At 42.0% G+C, this 9926-nt stretch overlaps 1 non-coding gene across 1 annotated transcript; it reads right to left on the reverse strand.

Moving 5' to 3' along the window:
- Positions 1 to 9011: 9011 nt before the first annotated feature.
- LOC123927326 lies at positions 9012 to 9116 on the reverse strand. The gene has a single exon (XR_006815412.1). It is a non-coding gene; the product is annotated as a U6 spliceosomal RNA (small nuclear RNA).
- Between the last annotated feature and the right edge of the window lie 810 nt (positions 9117 to 9926).

Here is a 9926-nt window from a genome sequence, read left to right on the forward strand (position 1 = left end):
CATGCTTCTCAAATTTTTAAATGACCTAAGTTCAGCAAGTGTTTCCAATGGAATCACACTGAAAAATACCTCAGATTATAAAATGATAGATGTAAACCAAAAAGACAACATGGAACAGGCATAAAAGCAAAAGTTCAATTAGGTTAAAACGAATTCCTTTATTAACATATATAGATGGCCAAGTTCTTAGCACAACCACCTTTGTTATCTCTTTGGTGTCTGTATGTGTGTGGGTTCTTTTTCAAAAAATGGTGAGGACGTTTTGGTTAATCACAAACTCATAATTAGCCAACGGGTTGACATTTCTGCTTGGAGATGTGTGGTACGTCTCCTTTTCTCTTTCTAGTCCCTTGAACTATAATTTAGGAAGCTACAAAGTAAAGGAAGAATTGAGTTCATTTGTAGTTTGGGAATTTTCCTCATCAAGACGACAGCTTGGAAACGTTCTTGGTGGCCATTTTGTCTAGTAAGGTCATGTTTTGGATGGCTTGGCTGGGTTAAATTTTCATAACTTGGTTGCTCATAATGGGCCATCTGCAGTTGTAAGTGTTGAGTTGATTACATTTTTGATCCAACTCTATATGAAATATACCAGACCATCAATGTAGGAGGGGACACAGCTTGGCAACAAATGCTATACTGATGATGGTAAGCATATAATGAAACTTAGGCTCTTGTAAGTTTCTAGCCATTCACTTTGAAGTGTTATGCAAATTATTTAAGGGCTTTGGATTCTTTAACAGAAATACCTGTGTAATTGGGAATGAGGTGGAACTGTCACTTTTCTATATTCCTGACTGTATTCTTTCTTCTTGAGCCTCTGTGAAATAAAGATAGATTATATATATAATTGTTTTTTTCCTGGTGCCTGTCCCCAGTTGCTGACACAGTTTACTAAAATCCTTATAATCTGAGTGATAGAGGTGTTAGGAGCTTCTTTTGTTTTATTATTTGGTCTTTGACCAAGGTTTCTGACACAGAGCTCCTAAAACCCTTGTAATCTCCTGGGTGACAGGAGTGTTTTTTGTTTTAATTAGGTGACTCCTGGATAGCTTCAGGATGGAGCTATTCATCAAAAAGAGTAAGTGTGATTAGAAGCTTGGAACTTTCAGCCTCTTTCCCCCTCCATCCTCTAGAGAAGGAAGAAAAGGCTAGAGATTACGTTAATAATCAGTCATGCCTCCATGAAAATCCCTGAAGTGTAGAGTTCAGAGAGATTCCAGGTTGGTGAACACATCCATGTGTTGGGAAGATGATGCACCCCAAGTCCACAGGAACTGAAGCTCTCGAGCTGGGCAGCCTCTGGACCTTGCCCTATATACCTCTTTGTCTGATCATCTGTGATCTTTAGGATTTCCTTTATTATATGATGGCTGGTAAATAGAGTATACTGTTATAGTACCTGAGAAGGGGATCCTGGGAAATTCCAATCTGCAACTAGTTTGTTAGAAGAATGGGAGGCTCCAGCTTGTGATGAACATCTGAAATAGAGCCAATCTTTTGCCATTAAGCCCTTAACTGGTGAGATCTGATGGTAACTCCAGGTAGATAGTGTTGGACTTGAATTGTAGGACACCCAGCTGGTGCTGAAAAATTGGTCAGGGTGAGAAAACCCACACATTTGTTGTCAGAAGTGGGGTAAATAAAGGAAAGCCAGCTGTTTTTCCATTTAGCCTCAGAATTCCTCTTAACACTTGGAGTTAGATTTGACATAGAAATGGAAGATTATCTGTCTACCAGGTGAGGTGATTTGTAGAGTTCCTTCCCACGTGTGTCTCTGGATGATTTCCTAAATCTGTTCTCATTGCTATTTTTTTTTTTTTGACATCGGTCTAAATGCCCCTCTTTTATCAAATATTATATAGTCAATCTTTATAGTTTGTCAATATTTTAACATTATTATTTTTAAAAAAAGGGACTTCAAGGCTTTCTGGGTTAAACTTTGGGAATTTTGCAAAATAGTCCCTCTGAATCTTATCTTGAAGCAGCCATTCTAAAATGTAAAGGTGGATATCTAGAAAGTTGTAATCAATGTTTTATGGAAATCGATAGCACAGAACTCCTCCTCCCCAAAGGTGTTAAGGTCAATCAATAGATCTAGGGGTGAGGATAATTCTGTTATCTTAGAATGCCAAGTTGGGACATTAAATTGCCACTCTACCTTCAAAACTAACCTTCTGTCCAATATCCAATACCTTTGCAATTCAATATGGCAGTCATTCATTCATTTCAACTCAGTAGAGTATGGGTCTCTAATCTGGAGGCAAGTCCAACAATGCTTCATAAAGCAATTGACAACGCTACCATTTTCCGTCTGTATCTTTTTTTCAGTATTTCTGTTCACCACGTACTTCCTTCTTACTTTGTTCTTTAATGTTTCTTTTCTTTCTCTCCCCACTCTTTTTGTGTTCCCTTCCCTTTGCACTCACCTAAGCCACTCTGGCATATATCATAGTGGTCCACTCATGGAAGTAAAGACATATGCTGTGACTGTCTGCCAGATGCGTGCAGATGTCTGGGTGTATGATATATGAGAGACATTAAGCGATGGCTTGAAATTCTACAGTAGCTTTGATTTTTGGTCCTCGGTCCTATTCCAAAGAGGGCTCCCTCCTCCAAATACTGGGCTACTGGAGGACCTCCTTTCCTCCCTGGCAACACACTAATGGCGTAGGGTGCATCCTTGTCTCCATGGGTGCCTACAAAATTGTGCTGGAGGGCAGGCCCAATATCATTCTTAATTTTAATGCTTAAAGCTTTCCCAAATGAAATGCCATTAACATCATTTACAGATAGTGGAAGCAACGCTTTGGGTTCACAGAGGTGACCACATGAAGTGGAGAGATGGGGTAATTGTAGTCTGATTGGGGGAACTACGACAAGTGCATCCCCACCCTTAAAGAAAATGATGTGTTCAGCTGGGGTGTCGGTGTGAATCAAGTCACCGTGGTTGCTCCACCCCCCCCCCCCACCATTTCACCTGGTGTGGATTCTAATACTTCTCTGGTTTCTCCCTAGATACCCTCTTCTTCTTCCTCAAAATTCAGTCAGGTTTTGATTTGGGACAATGAACTCTATCATACACAATTCCCCCTCTGCTAATCAGACTATCCATATATTATATTTACAGACTGGAATTTCTTCCTTGGGAAGAAGTTATTCATTGGAAGAAGTCTGTGGCATGCTGAAAAATCATCTTTTACAATTTAGGCACGCAGTGGAAAGATTTACAATGTATTTTCTCTTTGACTCCTTTCAGCTGCCTGGAGCAAACATTCATCTTCTGCTTCCTTTAATAGGATCTGACTTGTGACATCATGCTCTGAAAGGCTGCAGTTTAATGGGTGTGTTTTCTCTCACACACACATATATTATGCAGAGACTCTAGGATTTCATTTTTATTTTATTTTTTAAGTCTGTAGAGGCCAAATGCTTTGGAATACCCTTCTCCTAAAGATGGGTGATGCCAAGGTAGCATTCTGGCTGGGTAGAAGTGCATCGTAAGTAAACATCCTCCCATAATGTACGCTCAGGGCTTGGCTTATACAAGGATGGCTTGTCTTGCCAGCTGAGTGCAACACTGAGTTGCTAACAATGTCATTTATCTTCATTGAGTTTCCAGAGCAACAGGCTAGACATGTCTGTACGATATTGCATATTCATTTTTAAGGCAGGTATCCTTGATTCTGAAGTTGCTGGAATGGTAGCTTCAATGTGTTTGAAGCCTTTTGCCCAACATGTTAACCTTGGATGAGAGAATAACATGACACTATGCTTTGTAGAGAATTGTAGACTATTATAAACACTCAAGGGAGAATCAGGGAATCATTGACTCTTTGAGGAGCATGAACAATAATGGTCCTCAGAATGTCTCAATATCATGAGACACAGATGTATGCAAGTCTGGTAAGTGAGAAGCTTGCTACTTACTAGAGAGGCAGGGATTTTGATCTGGCATGGCTTCAAAGAGCGCAAGGTGATTTATCAATGAACTTTAGCAGCATTGCTAATGCCTAAACTTGTTCTATGACATGAACATGTCATTCATTTTTTCCTCTTGTTTCTAAGAAAGGGAGTGTCAGTGAAAGCCCTCGAAGTTTATATCTCCACAATGTGGGGTACTATTAGATTGGTTAGCACTTTTTCAGTTCCAAGAGAAAAACTCAAATTCACTTTAGGAAACAAAGCTGAAAAGCTGAGGGTCATGTTTCTTCCAGGCCAGGGACCAGAGTCAGGATTCAAACGATGTCAATAGAACTTGCTCTTGATCTCTCATTGGTTCATTCAGCAGGACTGAAATTATGGTCAATGTCTGTGTGGTGTACCATTCCACCCAACACCCTGTTCCAGGCTCTCCCTCAGTGATGGCAAGTTGACTGCTGTACACCGTCACAGCTTAAAGTCTACCCAGAAACAGCAAGCCCCCACTCATTCTTACAGAATTCCCGAGATCCACTCTGATTGGATTTATGCCTAAACCCACTACTGTGGCCTGGAGAACATGGTGTGCTGAAGCTAGTGTTGAACGTTTCCTCAATCCACGTAGACCCAGAGGGGAGAAAGTGGACTCCAAATAAGAATCCATTCTTTTGCTGAAGAACTGGAGGCCAACTACGTGCACTTGGTGCTTTTATTGTACCCATCCATTATGGGTTGAATTATGTCTCTCTCCTGCACCCCTAAACTCAGATGCTGTAGTCCTAATCCCCAGTACCTCGGAATGTGACTATGATATGGGGATTAAGTTAAAATGAAATAATTAGGTGGGTCCTAATCCAATCTGACTGGTACCCTTATTTTATTTTATTTTATTTATTTTTTTTAATTTTTTTTCCCATTTTATTTATTTTTTTCAGCATAACAGTATTCATTGTTTTTGCACAACACCCAGTGCTCCATGCAAAACGTGCCCTCCCTATTACCCACCACCTGTTGGTACCCTTATTTTAAGAAGAGAAAATCTGGACATACAAAAAGAGATAAATAAGCAAGTGGTTAAGCCACTGCTATTTTGGGTGTTTTGTGGGTTTTTTCTTCTTCTTCAGGAATTTAATATCTCAAACAGTGTAGCAATCACCACCTCCTTAAGCATCTTGACTTCCATATTAAGATTTTGTCATCTTCTTCGGTTTTCCTCTAAAGGATATTATTAATTTGAATTCTTCAAGGCCTAGAGAATGAACACAGGAAGGCTGCATCTCCAAGTCAAAACAAATGGTTGAAAGCCAGTTTTTGCAATTCTTCTTATTTGCCTTCTATTCACTTGAACTTGGATCATGCAAATGGAGCACAGAGTGCAATCTTTAGGGGAGAATTTTTTTTTTTTTTTTTTTTTTTTTTTTTTTTTTTTTTTTTTTTTTTTTGGTTTTATTTTATTTTTTTTTATTTATTTTTTCAGTGTAACAGTATTCATTCTTTTTGCACAACACCCAGTGCTCCATGCAAAACGTGCCCTCCCCATTACCCACCACCTGTTCCCCCAACCTCCCACCCCTGACCCTTCAAAATTTAGGGGAGAATTTGAAAGCTAGACACCACAATCAGATTTCTCTGTTCCTTCTATCTTTGATTCTGTGAAGGATCATTTCTGCTGTAGTGCTAGTTGTTTTATCAGCAGTATGAAGGATTTTTTTTTTTTTAGCTGACACAATAAAAAATACACCATTTAAAAAATAAATAATGCAGAGTGTTTTCAATACTTCTTTCAAGACACATAAAAATACCCCATTTCAATTATTTTAGCAGCTCTTTTAGCTGCTGAATACTTGCTTCCAAGACTTGTCTAATCTGCCCCTCTTAGACATTTGTCTGGTCTTTGAAATTCATTCCTGGTGTATGTGAACATTGCTATTGTGTTCTAGTAAGTGTAGGATATCATTATAGCATGTGTCAGTCACCAGAAAAAAATTAACTTCACGACTCTCTATGTATACACGAACTTAATAAATTCTAGAGAACAGATGTAGCTGCTGGTCTCTCCTTCTGCCTCTTTCCCCAGTTCAATAAAGAAGTACAGATGGTTATGTTCGCTCTGGTCTCTTCAATCTTGGCATGAAGGCACTGACTTTGTTGATCTTTCTCTGGAAACTTCCTTTGACCCAAAGGACCATGGCAAGCTAAGTCCTGCACGAGAGTGCCTTGTACAGATCTGGCCATTTGGAATCCTGAAGCCTTTAATGGTTGTAGAGCAGCCCTGAGTACCTCTCGACATTCTGCACGGAGAGACTGTCGAGTTACATTTTCTCCTCTCCTTTTGATTTCTGACAAGTATGGTCTGCGGAAGCCCAGGGCTAGGAGAAAGGTCATCTGGATCTTAGCTGTGCCTTAGGAAGAGCCAGAACTAATCTATCAGAAAAGCAGGAGAATCCAGTCATGGCTTCTAATTTTTCCAATCAACCACGAGAAACTGAGGTCACCAAGTTTTTCGTGGTGACAAATAATGTTCAAGGGTGTTAAAAGAAAATAAAAGGTCCTAACGTGTATATTCTACGAGATAGATGCAGTTTGGGTTCTGCTCTGTAGAAAATGCTTGTTCTTTGAGGACTGGTATCAGTGACTTGTAGTACTCATGGGTGTCACAGAGAGGAGCCCCACATGCTGAAAATCTGTTATACTTACATGTCCTTATGCACGAAATACCTGGCAGGTTCCTAGGTCATGGCCAGATTTTGAGCTATGGGACTCTGACACCCAGCCCTCTCAACCTGGATTGGAGGTTGATGTCTGTTCCAAAAGTAAATATAACACGGGATACATACGATGCCCTAATAACGCATGGTCAAAATTATGCAACTACTGAAAGAGAGAGAGTCGTCAGGAATACTGTGCTGGGGCGATCCGTAGGAACTGGACCAGCCTGGACAACCTGGCTGAGGCCGGGGACACAGCCTACACCACCCGAACACCTCCCCATGTATCATGGCACTGAAAAAACGTGCTGTGATAACTCCTCTTTTACACACGTGGAAACTAAGGCACGGAGAGGTTAAGGAACTTCCTAAGAAGACATAAACTGGAAAGTGGCCAAGTCAGGAGGGAGGCCAGGAGCCTCCAGGACCACTGGTTGGAGGAGTCCTGCTCTGAAGGATGCTCTGTGTCGGGGAGGTGGCGACTGGTCCATGGGATTCTTTGCCTCGGAAGGTTTGTCACGGCACAGAGGGACAGAGAATGGAGGTGGGGTAGAATCACAGTTGAGGCACGTGGCAAGGAGGCCACCATCGAGCTTGGGAAAAGAGGAAAGAGCACCCCAGTGGACGATCAGAAGATGAGCCACCGGAGCTCTGCTTACCCCTAAGAGAGCACCGGCCATCCTTACCCCGTTGGGCGATCTGCTCCAACGGGCATAGCCTGATGCGGGTTCCAACAGCGGGAGTGAGGTGAAGTCCGAAGTCAGCCGTGCACCCGGTCACCGCAAGGCGAGGGGGACGGCAGAGGCAGCCGCTCCAGATGCGCCACCAGGAAACGTGCAGGAGAGGCTTGTCTCGGGCCGGCGACCAGGAGACCTCAGATGCACGCTGCCCTCCAGCATCTGAAAGGTTAAAGAGGTCTGCACGGGGCCCAACCATGCTCACTGTCCAGAGGGCCTCAACACCACACTGCTTGTTCCAGGCCGCGACCTTGAAAATAGCTGCAAGGGCGGAATCCCGCAGGCGCGAGCTCCAGGGACAGGGCGGGGCCGGGAGCCTGTAGTGCCGGGCGCTGGCGGTGGGCGGCGGTCACGGCCGGTCCATGACCTCCCAGGCCCCTCTAGACGCAGCTCTCCCCACAAGTGAACAGGTCTGAGAGGGCCTGCGGACCGCTGCCCTGGGCCTGGTCCACCGGCTGGGCTGCTGCAGGAGGCTGGAACCGAAACTGGAGGACCTGGTCCTGCGGTTGGAGGGAGCGAGCCCAGCCCCTGGTGAGCACCTGCGAGTTAGCGGGCGGTGCTGGCCTCGGCCTGCCGGGTGCATTGGCTTAAAGCCACCCCACCCGGTGCGCCCCAGCCTTTTCTTTCTGGAACATGGCTAGGCCGGGTTCAAGCGCAGATACCTCCCTATGCTCTGAATGTCTTTGCTGGAGGGGTGGGGGGCGGGGTGTGCCCCGTGCTAATTGCTGTTCTAGAAAACAGGGTTCAAGAAGGTCTCAAGGATTACAGCTCCCCGATATCAAAGATTCCTGCCATGAGTTGTAATAGTTTTATGTTCTTCAGGGCTGCTTAAGGGGTACTGTGAAAACGTGCTGTATTTTATTATTTGTTTTAAGATTTTATTTTTAAGCAATCTCTATACCCGTGGTGGGGCTGAGACTTAAAACCGATGTAAGAGTCGCTTTGCTTTTCTGACTGAGCCAGCTAGGCACTGCCTGTATTTTATTTTTAAAACGTGCATAAGATAGTTTGAAAACACCAGTGGAAGTGAGTGACGCTACTCAATGAACTCTTCAGCGAGGAATCTAGACTTCAGAGCCAGAGTGCCTGGTTCCCATGCTGCCTTGGTGCTCACTGGCTGTGTGATATGGCAGATCGCTTGTGTTCTTTGTGATACACTCCCTCATCTGGGAAATGGGCACAGTAATAATATCTAACTCCTGCAGCTTTGTAAGGAGTGAATGACCTTCAGTAGGTAGGACACAAGGGAGCACAAGATCAAGGCTGGGTCTTACTTGTTCCTGCAGCTGCTGCTGGGCAGAGCTCAGAATTAACCTATCATCTCATTCACCTATGTGAACTTTTCTGTAAATGCATCATTAGTTTGGAAAACCTGCAGCTCGGCCCTGGCCATATTTATGTATCATTAGCTACTGGTATAAGGACAGGCGATAACAAGGAGAGGTATAACATCTATCAGAAAGCCATTATATCAATTTTGGGAGTGTAACATATGTTACATACTGTATTCTGTCATTTTCTCTCTTTTTAAATTTTTTTTAACTCCAGTATAATTAACATACAGTGCTATAATAGTTTCAGGTGTATAACATAGTGATTCAACAATTCTCTGTGTCACTCAGTGCTCATCACGATAAGTATACTCACAAATTTGGAATGCTTCTCGAGTTTGTGTGTCATCTTTTGCTCAGGGGCTGTGCTAATCTTCTCTGTATTGTTCTAATTGTAGTAGATGCCTACTGAAGTGAGCACTGCAATTTTCCAATTTTGAATTATATATATTTATTGAATGCATTATATATTTTTATATATTTTATATGTAAAGTGTCTTTTGTAAGTATCCCTATATTGTGTATGTACAAATATGTGAACATTTGCAACATAGTAATGTTTTATAATATATAAACATATGCATATCCTTAGGGATACATTTTACATATGTATATATTATGTAAGGTATCATTTTTATATCATTTGAGATGTGATATAGCTCAAAAGTGGGGAGAGATACAGATAATAGTATAATCAACACCTATGTGTTAGCCAGATATAAAAATATTAACTTTTTAAAAATTAGTTTTTTAAAGAAGCAAAACACTACAGATGCAATTTCCTTACCTGAGTCTTTTTCCCACCTCCAGGTAATGCTATTCTGAAGCTGCGGTGTATTTTTTACACCTCTGATTTCAGTATTTTAACGTAGATATATGACCTATTTTGCTAAATATATCTTTCCACAACATTCTCTGATCATTTCCCCTACTCACTCAACATTTTTTTTTTTTTGGAGACTTATTTGGGCTGATAAATCATCCCTATTTCATTTATTTAATCATTGTGCAGTAATACTGTTGTAAGAATATATCCCGATGAATTTATCCTTCTCTCCATTGATGGAGATTTACAGTCTTTCTTTCGCACGAAGATTGGTGCCGTGTGTGTGGTGGTGCACATCTCCTTAGGCAAATGCGTGAGAGCTTCTGCAGGGCACACATGTAAGAATGGAATTGCTGGGCTGTACTTCCTTGTCTCACTTTTATGTTTATTTTTACAACAGCAG

This window comes from Meles meles, chromosome 16, assembly GCF_922984935.1.
Source record: "Meles meles chromosome 16, mMelMel3.1 paternal haplotype, whole genome shotgun sequence".
In the NCBI taxonomy this organism is placed as follows: Eukaryota; Metazoa; Chordata; class Mammalia; order Carnivora; family Mustelidae; genus Meles; species Meles meles.